Source organism: Halyomorpha halys, unplaced genomic scaffold (assembly GCF_000696795.3).
Source record: "Halyomorpha halys isolate HHAL.00 unplaced genomic scaffold, Hhal_1.1 Scaffold17.1, whole genome shotgun sequence".
NCBI classification, from domain to species: Eukaryota; Metazoa; Arthropoda; class Insecta; order Hemiptera; family Pentatomidae; genus Halyomorpha; species Halyomorpha halys.
The window spans coordinates 405527-419929 of record NW_027112056.1 but is presented as its reverse complement, the minus strand read 5'-3'; the positions used below and the strand labels follow the sequence as shown (position 1 = coordinate 419929).

General features: G+C 27.8%; 1 protein-coding gene across 12 annotated transcripts in view; it reads left to right on the top strand.

The window, feature by feature from the left end:
• Nucleotides 1-14403, top strand: part of LOC106680323 (oxidation resistance protein 1) — an 867959-nt gene that overhangs the window by 495407 nt on the left and 358149 nt on the right. The window contains exon 1 of one of the 12 annotated variants that reach the window (XM_067050002.1): nt 9854-9993. The exons of the other annotated variants lie outside the window; for them this stretch is intronic. The gene's annotated coding sequence lies outside the window, so the exon portion shown is untranslated. Of the gene's footprint in view, nt 1-9853; nt 9994-14403 lie in introns of those variants that run through there. 12 annotated transcript variants of the gene reach the window in all.

Genomic DNA, 14403 nt, shown 5'->3' with positions numbered 1-14403 from the left:
ACGCTAGAAAATCTAAAAGAAAATTATTTAAAGAAGAGTACATTTGCTGAACTATTAGCCCTACAAGAGCTATTCACGTCCAATAGTTCTCGAGATATAGCTTTTTAAAAAGCAACATTTCTTAAAAATGTATTGAAAGATTAGTGGTTGGTTAATTTAGTTTGAGAAATCTACAACCTCAATAACCATTCAACGTACAAATTTCTATTAGCACTCAAATTAAAGCTATATAATTGTACTATAAAGTAGTTAATGTGCTTTACCTTCATAGGAATAGTAGTTTTTATGATATTTGCTAAAGTGATTTATAGTTGTTCGGATAATAGGTTTGATTTATGAAAAACCTTATTTCAGAAACCATTGGACGTACAGATGTCTGTCAGCACTCAAATTAAAGCTAGTTAAATTTACTATAAAATCGTTAATAATGTTTATCTTAGTAGGAGTAGTAGTTTTTATGATATTTGACAAAATAAACTCACAATATGTTAATTTCTAGTTGTTCGTATAAAATGTTCGATTTTTGAAAACAAATATCTCTTGACCCGTAACACTCACCTACGTCTGCCAATACTCAAAATAAAGGAAATTTAACTTACTATAAAGTAGTTTATCACACTTACCTTCTTCTTATATTAGGGGTAGTAGATTTTATGATAATCGCAAATAAATATAAATTTGGAAAATGAAAATTTGTCCGAACAACTATAAATATATTTTAGCAATTATCATGAAAACTCCTACGAAGATAAACAGTATAGACTACTTTATATCCCATTAAACTCGCTTTAATTTGAGTGCTAATATACTAACCAAATGGTGTTTGAGATATAGATTTTCCAAAATAAATTCACTAACTACTGATCTTTCAGTACGTCCCATACAACATTTTTACGAAATGTAGCTTTTTAAAAAGCTATATCTCGATAACTTATTGAACGTAAATAACTCTATTAGGGCTTATTTTTAGTAAAATTACTCTACTTTAGATGATGTTCTCTTAGATTTTCTATTGTTGTTGGTAGTTTTAAAGATATAGAGCTCAGAATGAAAAATTAATTATTTTTAACGTTTTGAAACAGTCGCCATTTTTTGTTCTCCCTATATGTACTTGACTGACTCGTCAATTTAAATATTAATTATACATAGTTTTCATTAAATTAATCAAAAATTGGTGTGAAATAACTTCCTTTTTTCTCCTCTTGGGCTCTTGTACTATTTTATTTCTCCATTTACCAACTAACTTCATTCAGTGAGTGTTTGATAGTATTTATTTACCACTATTTTTACAAAAAAAAAATAGTATTTTCTATATTATTAATACTACTTTAGTATTTTTTAGTTATATTACATAATGTTGATATGCTCCTGCATCCAAGGTTAGGGATGCATCCTGATAGCTATTTATGGCCTCGTCTATTTAGTTCTGCTGGGCGCTTCTTATCTGCGCATATTGTGAGTTATCTTTGATATAGTTACTACTGTTCCACGTATATTATAGTTTTCAAATAAATATCTAAGTTGAAGCTGAAGTCACTCTTAATTTAAACATCATAAGGCTAAATCATTACTAATTATATAATTGAATAAAAGACTAAGAATGTAATTTGTCAATGTAATAATTCCATATTATTCATAAAGTGCATAATTTATGCAGATTTAAACTTTGAATTGGATAATTCTTATGAACTTCTTAAGCTTTTGCGTCATTTGAAAAAAATATTTCCAAGTTACACAATTCAATAAATGAATACTAGTACAAGAGCCCAAGAGGAGAAAAAGGACATTTGTCTCACCCCAATTTTTGATTACTTTAATAAAAACTATGTATAATTAATAGTCAAAACTGATTAGTCGGCCAAGTATAGGTAGGGGGAATAAAAAATGGCCGCTGTTTCAAAGCGTTAAAAAAAAAATTTTTCATTCGGAGCTTAAAAATTAGGAACAACACAAGAAAACCTAAGAGAACGTCATTTACAAATTATTAAGTTTTGACACTTTAAGCAGTCGAAATAGCTGAAAAAATTCTTCAGTCGACCACTTCAAAAAGTGATTCTTTTTTTTCATTATTGCTTGATCAAATAATTCTTTGAAGTCTTCGTAGTCTGTCAAATATTTTATCTCGATCAAATCCATTTAATTGAATTTGAAAACTAACAGAATAATACGATACACACTTTCGCTAGATGACATCCAACTGGAGCCATGGAAGGTTTCTAATATTGGTTACAGACTTAAACAAATCTACGCTCTAAAATTTAGTTTAACCGGCAGATTTAAAGGATAACGTTTAACCGAGATTTTACTAATCGTAGTTTAAACTGTAATGGCGTAACTGGCCCGTATAGTACAAGAGCCGAGAAGAAAAAAAGGCAGTTATCTCACCCCAATGTTTGATTAATTTAATGAAAACTATGTATAATTACTTGTCAAAACTGATGAGTCTGCCAAGTATAGGTAGGGGGAATAAAAAATGGCCGCTGTTTCAAAACCTTTAAAAAAAAAAACATTAATTTTGCATTCAGAGCTCTATATCTTAAAAACTACTAACAACTCTAGAAAATCTAAGAGAGTATTATTTAAAGAAAAGTAAATTTGCTGAAATATTAGCCCTAAAAGAGCTATTTACGTCCAATAGTTCTCGAGATATAGCTTTTTAAAAAGCAAAATTTCTTAAAAATCTACTGAAAGATTAGTAGTTAGTTAATTTATTTTGAGAAATTTATATCTCAGGAACTATGTGACGTACAGATGTCTGCCAGCGCTCAAAATTAAAGCTAGTTAAATTACATGCACTACAAAAAAGTTAATTATGTTTATCTTTGTAGGAGTAGTAGTTTTTATGATATTTGACAAAAAAAAGATTTGTTCATGTGAATGAAATTTGAAATGAATATAAAAAAAAAAATGATTTCATGATTTGTTCTAATACATTTTGATTCACTGGTTAAAATTGTTACTGCTTTACGGTTACTATAATATGATAAATGTTATTTACCTTAACTGTGTTGTAAGCATTGGAAAGAAAAAAAAACAGAAAACTTTGATAAAAACAGAAAAACCTAATAATTATGAAAGTCGACCAATGTTTTATTTTTAATTTTCGAGAACACTAGCTCGATCTACTTACAGTTATTTCAGGTTCAGGTAATGTTTATAACCTACTTAACTAAACTTTAGACCTGAAACGAACAGGTCGGTAAGTGCCCGAAGTTTTTTTCTCTTAGAATCTTAAACAAATATAATGAAAAATATTTTATTATTCCTGGACTAGGTACTTTTAGAACAATGGTAATATTACAATAACATATATTGGCTAAAAACAATGTGGCCGCACTTTATTAAAACAAATATTAAAATTTAATATAAATCTTTTTTTTAATAATTTATTTATTGTTATTTACAACTATATACATATATATACATCAAGTAAATTTGCTGTAAGTGATATTATGATATGAAACAAACATGTGGAGAATGTACCCATTGATTGAACTCCAAAAACATTTCTAAAGGAGAAGATCTCGAGGCCATCTTCTTTTCAGACGTCTAGGAGGATTAGTAGGTAGTGAAGGAGAAGCCAGGTTAGAAATGAGTTGGTTTGGGTGGTTGGGAAGTTTATCATGGAAGGATTGGTATCTGGTTCTGGCCAAATCGGCAACATATGGGGTATTGAGGTCCTGATGGATGATTAAGGATTTTGGACTGTAAGGATTGGATTCGAGAGGAATTAGATAGTTTAGTGGAGCCCCATAGTTCAACTTCGTATGTCCAGATAGCCCTTATAACAGTCATGTAGATCAGTCTTTTGTAATGGATTGGCAATTTAGACCGTTTGTCTAGTAAATGTTGTAATAGTCGAAATCGACTAGCAGTTTCTTGTCTTTTTAGTCTGGTATGAGGATTCCATGTCAGTCCTTTGTCCAGATTTAGTCCTAAGTAACGGATCTGTTCAACAGGAATAAGTGGGGTATTATTAAAAATACTGTGGGGCAAGACGAAGGGTAAATGTGATTTGGTGGGATTTATTGGAATTTATTTTAATCCTTCAATTTTGGCACCATTCTTCAAGGGTGGTGATGTGGGATTGGAGGGTTTGGGATACAATGTAAGGATCATTGTTCACTGACAATAGACATGTGTCATCGGCATACGTGGTGAGGATAGTGTTAGGATGGGTTGGGATGTCAGCAGTAAAAACTGTATAAAGGATAGTAAATAATTTTAAATACAGAAAAAACAAATTAAAAAACTAACTGACCAAATACATTAAGAAAACAAAATAAAAAAGTAGTTACAAATTATCTGTACTATTATAATATTGGAATAGATTGGTGAATCTAAATGTAGTTAAATATATACAAATCTTAGTTTTATAGGAGATTGGTGCATCCGGCTCTAACGATAAGCAATGATTACATAGTTATGCCTTTTTTTAATTTTTATATACTCTTTTATCTTATTGATATTTATAACTGTCATATTATATATTAGTCATATTAGTCAAGTCATATTATATATATATATTAAAAATATATACAATAAGTAAATGTTATTTGAGACAGTCTTTTGGAGAATCTACCCATTGATAGAGCTCCGATAACGTTTTTAGAGTAGAAGATCTCGAGGCCATCTTCTTTTCAGATACCTAAGAGAATTATCAGGCATTTATTATCATACAATGCTATCTGGTCCTGGCCAAATCCGCGACATATGTAACTTCGAGATCCTTAAGGATGACTTTATTTCTTTCTTTGTTTAATCTTACTCTTATTGTATATATATTTTTTAATATATTTATTTCTCGTTCATTTATATAGAAAATATGAACATGTTGCAAATAGAGTCAAAGTCAAAAATTTTTTTAATTTATTAAACACATGACAATGTATGTGTTAGAAGTAATACATATTTGTCAAATTTTATATTTCTTAAAACCTACTAGAGCATTTCTACGAAAAAGATCTTATAACATGAGGATTTTTGATTTGCGTTAATTTTATTACTTATTAAACTTTGAGTTAATTAGTATGTATTTTTTCCTAAGACGATTAATTTAAAAATAAACATTGATAATTTTTATCTACAAAGGAAAGTTGTATCATATTTTCCTGAATATTATTATTGTTCATTTCCTTTATTTATATATATATATATATATTTTTACATGAGTTTGTATCTTAGGATTACTAGTTGGGAATAGTTCTAAAATAATTCGTTTGTCGTTTAGTTATTTCTGTGAATAATTAATTTGTAACAAATATACATAATGATATTCCTATTAAAAGTGAATATAATACACTTTTAGAAGTTAATTAAAATTGTATATAAAATGAAGTTGACTTATATTTATTTTATTTTATTCTTAGTTTATATTTGAGAATTATTTTTTATATATTACTAATAGTTAGTTTATAGAGTATTTCTTATTTAAAGAGAATTTGATCTTTGTTTAGTATTTTATTTTTCTTCTTTTAGATATTTTTTCATTATTCCTACTACAATCAAATGTTCTTAAAACGAGAAATAGTGCATACACTTATTATTTGTACTATATAAAAAATAATTCTCAAATATAAATTAGGAAAAAAATAAATAAATATAAATACAAACATAAATTTGTGAGTACATAACTAAAAAAAATTATGATAAAGATAAAATGATACATGTGCAATCGAATACAGATAAACGTTTAACCAAAAATGAAACAAAGATTATCTAGAATAAATAAAATGATACAATTAAACACAAGGAAAAAAAACTGATTAATTGAAATAACAGCCATAAGCACATAAATAATAAAAATAAAATAAATACGGTAAGAATTAAATATTGTACTACTGGTACTGGTATTTGGTGTGGGGGGGGGAGGAAAGTTTGGCAAGTGGGCCTGGTGGTCCTTTTTGCCAACCCCTGGCGGCTACCTGGTGCGGCTACGCTGCACTAACCAAGGTGGTTTATATCTTATATAAGATTCATTCCTCGGGACCGCCGAAAAATTAATCTTAACTGCCCAAGGTGGTAATCGAACCCACAACGTTTCGAATATTGCACTAGAATATACATAAAAAAAAATAAATTCAATAAGATAAAATTATATGAAAATATCATAAATTCAGCTGTTTTACTTTTAAAAACAGTTTATAAAATTAAATATAAAAAGATGGTCAGGATTGCGGTGAATGTAAAAAATGACAAAAAAAACAATTAGTTCTTAACTATTAAATGTCCGACGTTTCGCCCCAACTTGCAGGGCTGTTCAAAGCACATCCATCTGTCTATTTAATCTATCGCTTTGAACAGCCCATATGAATCAAAGTTGTACAGTCATATATATATATATATATATATTGTTTAGGTTATTGTATACTCCAGTGTGTACTTCTTTACTTCCATTCTTCTTTACTTCCTAGTTCATTGTTACCTACATTTTCTTATAGAACCCTATAATAAAAAAAAATAGCGGAAAAAATGTTCATTGTTACCTTGTCTCTTTTCTTTTCTGAATTACCCGTATTGGGTTAATGTAATTTCAATGGCAACATAGCTAAAAACGAAAGTAATCTAATTTATTTATTTTTAAAAATTATTTTATATTATATAATAGATCATATAGTAGTAATCTTTTAACTTTTTGAAAAAAAAAAATATTTAAACTTATTTAAATCAAATTTATGGTTCCACTCGCTGTCTCTTGAAGATAACAAATCTTTTCCCTGTATTTAGTCTATATCTTCATTTACCTTCGTACCCGAATCTTCGGCTTAACTGATAAGAAAATCCAACAAATATAAAATGATCCTACCAGTTTCACGTATGATATATGTATTAGATTTATTTTTTTTTATAATTGAGAAACCATACTAATAATTTTATAATTAATGTTTTTTATTTTTATGTACTAAAATTAAATATTTTATTCTAACTATAATTTTTTTTTTCATTTTTAAAAAACATTTTCCTAATTAATCCAATTTCTGTTCGCAAAAATACTTATGCTGTATAAAAAACAATAAATTACATCATATAATTAAAACAATTTTCTACCGACTCTTGCAGTTTTGTTTCGTATAGTATTTATTAAAATATCGAAATCATATAAGTTGGTTGGGGGTGCGCTCACACCGATACACAAATAAGTTTTAAGTTATTCTATTTGTACCGAAGTTTCGACCTGATTTCAAGCCTTCATCTGGGCTGAAAACAAAATGAGATAACAACCTTAATTCAGAGTGAAATAAAATAAAATAATAACAAACAAACTTGAAAATGTACATAGCAATAAATAAATAAATAATTTGATAGTAGTTAATACTAATAGAAGATAAAATATAATATTGTACAGGTTAGAATAATACAAAACAAATAATAAAATGTTGGAAGAACATAGTCCTATAAAGGTATCAAAATAGTAAAAGAAAACTATTTATTGTTAACCAACGTTTTGACCCACTTTGTCGGGCTTCATCAGGGCTAAATGAAAGAACAAGATACAAACATTTGAGAATTAATAGAACATTTAAAAAAAAGATTTCAGAACACTTTTTATGTTTATAAACCAACTGCATATCGATTTCGACTATTACAGCACTTACTAGACAAACGGTCTAAACTTCCAATCCATTACAAAAGACTGATCTGCATGACTGTAATAAGGCCAATCTGGACATATGGAGTTGAGCTTTGGGGCTCCACTAAACCTTCGAATTTCTCTCGTTTTCAATCCTCACAATCCAAAATCCTTCGTAAAATCCGCAATGCTCCTTACTTTGTCACAAATAAAATCGTACATAAAGACCTTAATGTTCTCTATGTAACCGATCTAGCCCGAACCAGATATCACTCCTACCATTATAAACTCCCTAACCAATCAAACCCCCTAGTTTCTAACCTTGCATCCTCTTCCATTCCTGACAATCCTCTGGGGCGCCTGAAAAGAAGATGGCCACGAGACCAGCTAATGTAAAATATCATTAGAGTGCTATCAGTGGGTAGATGCTCTACACACTGTAACGCATTTTAACTAAGATCATATTTACTAAATGTATTATGTAATATACAGTTGTAAATTTCAATAAAGATATTAAAAAAAAAAATGTTTATAAACCATATAAAACATTTTATGTGTTGTTTATAAATTATATAAAAATAATGTGATCTTATTATTTCTTTCTATATACTTTATAAACATAAAAATTATTTTATAATGTTTTTATTTTAATGTTAATTCTAAAAAGTTGATATCTTGTTCTTTGATTACGACAAAGGCTCGCAAACTGGGGCGAAACATTGATTAACAATAAATAGTTTTCTTTTATTATTTTGATATCTTTATTGACCGCCACCCGGACTATCTTTCTACAAAATAATAAAATGATTTTTCTCTGAATTGAGGTTATCTCGTTTTGTTTTCTGCTCTGAAGAAGCCCTGAAATTCAGGTCGAAACGTCCGTAAAAATAAAATAAGTTTAACTGATCGTACTCCAGCCATCTCCTCAAACATATATTTGTAGATTTTTTTTTTTTTTTTAAGACAGAAACGACAAAGAAACTGCTCGTAAATTCCGATTGCTACACACTTATTTGACAAACGTTCTAAACTTCCCATTCACGACAAAAATTATTATATACTATGACAATCAGACCAATTTGGACATACCAGACCATCAAAATCCTTACAATCCTACGTAAAATCCTTGGTGCTCCTTATTACGTTACAAATAAACTCATCCATACCTGGCCTGAGTGTGTGGAAGATTATAAATAGTTTGTTTATCTAATAGTTGATAGTGTAGTTTAATCTAAAATTAAAATTTTAATAATTAATGAAGAGAGTTACTTGGAATCCACACACGAGACTGAAACGACAAGAAACTGCTCGTAGATTACGATTGCTACAACACTTACTTGACAAACGCTCTAAACTTCCCATTCACTACAAAAAATTAGACCAATTTGGACATATGGAATTGAGCTCTGGGGCTCCACCAAACCATCAAATTCTTCCCGCATCCAATCCTTACAATCCAAAATCCTACGTAAAATCCTTGATGCTCCTTATTAGGTTACAAATAAACTCATCCACAAAGACTTTAACATCCCATTCGTTGCCTATTTGGCCGAGAACAGATATGCGTCTTTTCATTCCTCCTCCTTACCTATCCTAACCCATTAGTTCTTAATCTCTCATCCTTAACAATCCCTGATAATCCTTCGAGGCGTCTGAAAAAAAGATGGCCACGGGACCTTCTAATTTAAATTAATGCTTGAAATACCACCAATGGTTCCTTCCAAAGTTTTTCAAGTGTTTGAAACATTTATCAAATTTATTTATTGTATTTATTATTTTGTACAGTTGTAAATTACATCATATGTTCTCACTTTTTTTTCTTTTCAATGGGCCTGTCTTCTTCTTCTTCAAAGCTTAATGTAACTGAAACTTTTCCTGTTTTTATTCATTCATTAATATTTATTTTAAACATGAAAACTGCGATTATTAATAATTTTATTAATTAATAATGCTTAATGTAATACCATTTTTTTTCTCTAATTATATGAATCACTTGAATTGATTTGTCGTTCCATTGATATTTTCCTTATCAGTAGTTGATTCAGTTACAAGTGGGATTTATTTATTCTTTTCAATGAAGTCGTTAAATGAAATTGTCATGAATAACTTAAGGATTTTATTTCACATCCATTTTGAAATTTCTCTATTGATAATAAAGGTTAATATATAATAGAATTATTATTAAAAAACATAAATAAACTATTTGATTACTCAGAAGAGAAGGAGGCGGGGATATAAGAGGGAATTAAGCAGCGTTAGGTTGGCACTACCTTCTCCCCCAATGCCATCACATCTCCCGGCTAGCCTAATGGTTTAGTATTCAACAATTGTCAATCTCGAATTGTTGTTGTGTGTATTAGTGTTGTTTATATTTGTGCTAGTGAGAGTGAAGTCTGTTCAACATCTGGCTTAGTGATCCCATGGTATACAGTCTTAAATCATCATTTAATGTGTTATTCTTTTGTTTACTGTTTTGAGAATGGTACATTCCAATGTCTAGAAGATAACATTATTTCTAAAACGTAGTAATTTATCTTAAAATTTATTTGAATTTAGTAATAGTATTTTTTGTTGTTTTTGTTTTCGGAACTTCAGTTTAAGACACAATAAAAAATTACTCGGACCATAAATAAGGAATCAGATTTGTTAATCAGTGAATTTATAAGATAATCCTATTTATATACACTTGAAACAGTTTATATAAAACTTTACTTCTACACCGGTAAGGCTAAAAGTTTATAACATAAATCTTTAGTGACTTCATACTTAGCATGGAATTAAAAAAATAAATTATTAACATTAACTCCGCATTTTTTTTATTTTTCTCAACGTTTCGGAGAACTATTCCGTCTTCATGGTTCTCTTAGATATGCGTAGCTCCCTGTGTCCAATCCATAAAAGTATTTTTCGTCATTTAAAGAGAAAAAAAATGTATACAAATCCTTAAAATAAAGGATAACAACTTTTAGATAGACTACCTATCGCACTCTCACAGCATAAAGAATGTGGAATTTATGTGTATTATTTTTTAAAAAAACCTTTGAATCGATTTTATTATTATGAATTTATCGAAGGAATCGATTAAGATTCCTATTAATAAGTTCACTTGTTGTTATTATCACTCTTTTAATAACCTTTTATTTATTGCAATTTCGATTAACACACTATTTTGTAAACACCTCATTATCTTGGATTTTAATGAATTTCTGTTATTACTGTGTACTGTTCGGTTGTTATTTTTACTTTTATTTAATTTATTTATCTAATTTATACATGTACAGTCCAAATGTGAATCTTTAAATCATATGTACAAATGAGGAAACCGGCATAAAAAAAAAAAATCCTTAGATATCAACACAAAACGTTTTGCACGTTTTGTAGGAAGCTTACGAGAATAATAAATAATGCATTAAGATGGTTAATGATTTTGTATTATTATTAAATTAATAATATTGTAATATAATAGTAATTTGAATATTTTTTTTTTTCTGACGGAGAAAGCGCCCTACTAGTCAAATTCGTGAAAGTGCATTCTTTGATGTCGATTGCGTAATAAATTCTAGGTTAATTTATGTCGTTTTCAAATGAAAATTTAAGCCATTTTAAGGAAAACTCTATGTAGGTCGATTTGAATATCGTTTTGGCGACGTCATAATGAATCAGTTCTAATAATATCAATGCAATAATAATACATCAAATTAGACAATAATATAGAAAACAATACATGAAATAAAAAAATTATTAAAGAAATGTTGAAAATACGTACTTGAGGTGTTAAAATAAAATAATATATATTTTAAAACACCTTATAAAATTACTGAAATTAATAACTAAACATAAAAATAGATTGGTTTTAAATATTTTCGGCCCGAAAATTAAAAATATTTTATAATGCCTTTTGAATATGCTAACAATATCATACCAATCAAAATAATTAGTGTAATTTGTATATAAACTAAAAAGGAAAAAAAAAAAATTTTTTTTATTATTTTCAACGCAACAATAATAACATTTAATGATGCCTTTTAAATTGATTGAGAATATCGCATCGATTAAAATAACGTAAAAATTTTTTATTGATTCACACCTATCTTCAGATTGAAATATTGAAAATTGAAATTAAAATTAAAAAATTTTAAATTTATTTTTGACGAAAAAATTAAAAATATTTTGTAATGTAATTTACTTACTGAGATCATCAAACAACTTTTATACAAACATAAATTAAAGTAGAAAAAATACTTGACAAATTTTGACAAAATACAAATTAATTATATTTGTTGTTGTTGTTGTTGATTTTTTGCTTAAAGGCGTAAAACCCTCTGGTCATCAACGCCTATGGGATGATAAAAGTAAAAAAAAAAAAAAATAAAACATAGAATAAAATAAAATAATTAAATAAATAAATAATACAAAAATATAAAAAAAAAATATAGAAATAATTAAAAAAATAAAATAAAAAAAAATAAATAAAAACACATAAAAATCGAAGAGGAGTTATAATTTATAAAGAAGGCGATGTGCTTTTAAAAATTCAAACACTCGTGCACGATTCAACACGATTAATTATATTTGATCATGTCTTTTAAATTTACTAAAACTATCTCTACGATTAAAATAAATGATACAATTTTTATATTAAAATAAACAAATATTTTTGACGAAAAAAAATTTTTAATGACATTAGTTACTGAGACTCTTAACGAATTATATAATTCAAACAACTTTTATACAAACAAAAATTAAAGTAGAAAAAATACTTTACGAACATATTTTGGAGGGAAAAAAATTAAAAATATTTGATAATGCCTTTTAAATTTACTAAGAATATCGTTGCGATTAAAATAATTGATACAATTTTTATATTTAAAAAAAAAAACTAAAATAAAAAATATTTTTGACGAAATAAAAAATATCTTACAATGCTTTTTAAATTTATTGAGAATATCGCTACCATTAAAATAATAATATAAAATATAATAAAAATATAATAAAATATACATCAAAATTAAGTAATGCATTTAAATATACTAAGAATATCGCGCTGATTAAAAGAAGAAATAGATCAATAATTTAAATAGAAAAAACAATTTTTACCTATTTTCTGTGCAAAAATTCAAAATAATTTTTAATGAATTTTAAATTTACTAAGAATATCTCTACGATTAAAATATTTATTATATATTTTATATAAATCGAAATTAAAGCAGAATAAATATGTTTGAATAAAAACATTTTATAATGCCTTTTAAATTTACTGAGAATATTGCACTGATTAAAAATAAGAAATACAAGTTTTAAATAAATCAAAAATTTAATTAGAAGCAAATTTTTTTTCGAACAATAATTTAAAATATTTTACACCTATTCAATTTATTAAGGATATCGTACCGATAATAGATTGAAATAATATATACAAATTTTATATAGACCAACAATTAAAATATTTTATCATCATATTTTCGGCAAAAAAATTTCTAATGTCTCTCAGATTTATTGAGAATAACGCACCGATTAAAATAATACATAAAATTTTTATTATAACTAAAAATTAAAATTAAAAAAAATTGTTGCTTATTTTTGGGGAAATAAAAAATTAATTATTTTACAATGCCTTAAATATATCGAAAATATCGCATCGTACTTAGTAAATTAATTAACTGATGAAATCGTGGTGGCTTATTGAAATTATTGACTATAGTAATAAGGTCTCGCCTAGATTGAGGCGATATTGAAGTAGACAATCTTGAAAGGGGTCCAGATAACTCGGCGTAGGTGTTGCCAATCTTAAGCAATTTAGTTTCCCAACTTAAACCTACCTACCTCCAGTAGCCGGTTTGCGAACATAATCTTACCAGGTTAAGAAATATATTTCATGTAATTTTATTACCTGTAATTATTTTCTGCCCAATTAAGCTTGATTACACGTTTATGAATTGCCCGGTAAATTGTAAATAACATTCGTAGATGAAAATCGAGAGAACCTTCGGGCAACAGGAAGGAACTAATTGTCTTCCTTTTATAGTAATGATTAACAAGGCCTAATCTATTGTTAAAAATATTTCGTTTGTTAAATATTTATAAAACAGTTTCTTTTTTAAGGTTTGTGGGATATTCGCCCAGGACTGCCTTTAACCAAGTGAGGAAAGTTTAATAAATTGATGATCTCCAGATTATTATGCTGGATATATACGTTTGACAATTGCCGCAAATCCAAGACATGCCATACGCTTGTGCGTTCTTTTCACTCATGCCAAGTAGTACATTTTTAAAATTCGTAAATATGAGCAAAGTAAATGGTATATGATAAACATTTGTTAAAACGGTACTACATAATCACCATAGTAACAACTATGGCTTTATACGACACGTTAGTTAAAAGCATCCTTTTATTTCTGTATGTACCACTACAATCCATGTAAGTTCAGTGGCTCAGTACTTTGTAAGGAAGTACAATAGTACAAGTAACAACTAGACTAACGGTTGAGCAAGGAGATGTTTTGGTCAGAATCACCCTCGACCGCAAGATTTTTACCTAATTAAGGGTACCCAATTTAGAGAAGCCTCAGGATTGACAGTGTAACAAAAACAATTTTCTGCCCAGCTGGAGTCGGACCTGGGTCGTTAGAGTTAGTAGCATCGTGCCTTACCATGGTGCTACTGCGCACTCTCATCCTTTTATTTAATATTCAAAAGTTTTTTTTTTTTTTTTAATTATTTATTTATTGTAATTTACAACTGTACAAAATAATACAATAAGTAAATATGTAGTATGTTTCATATACACTTGAAAATCTTGGGAAGGAACCACCCATTGCTGGTACTTCAAACAT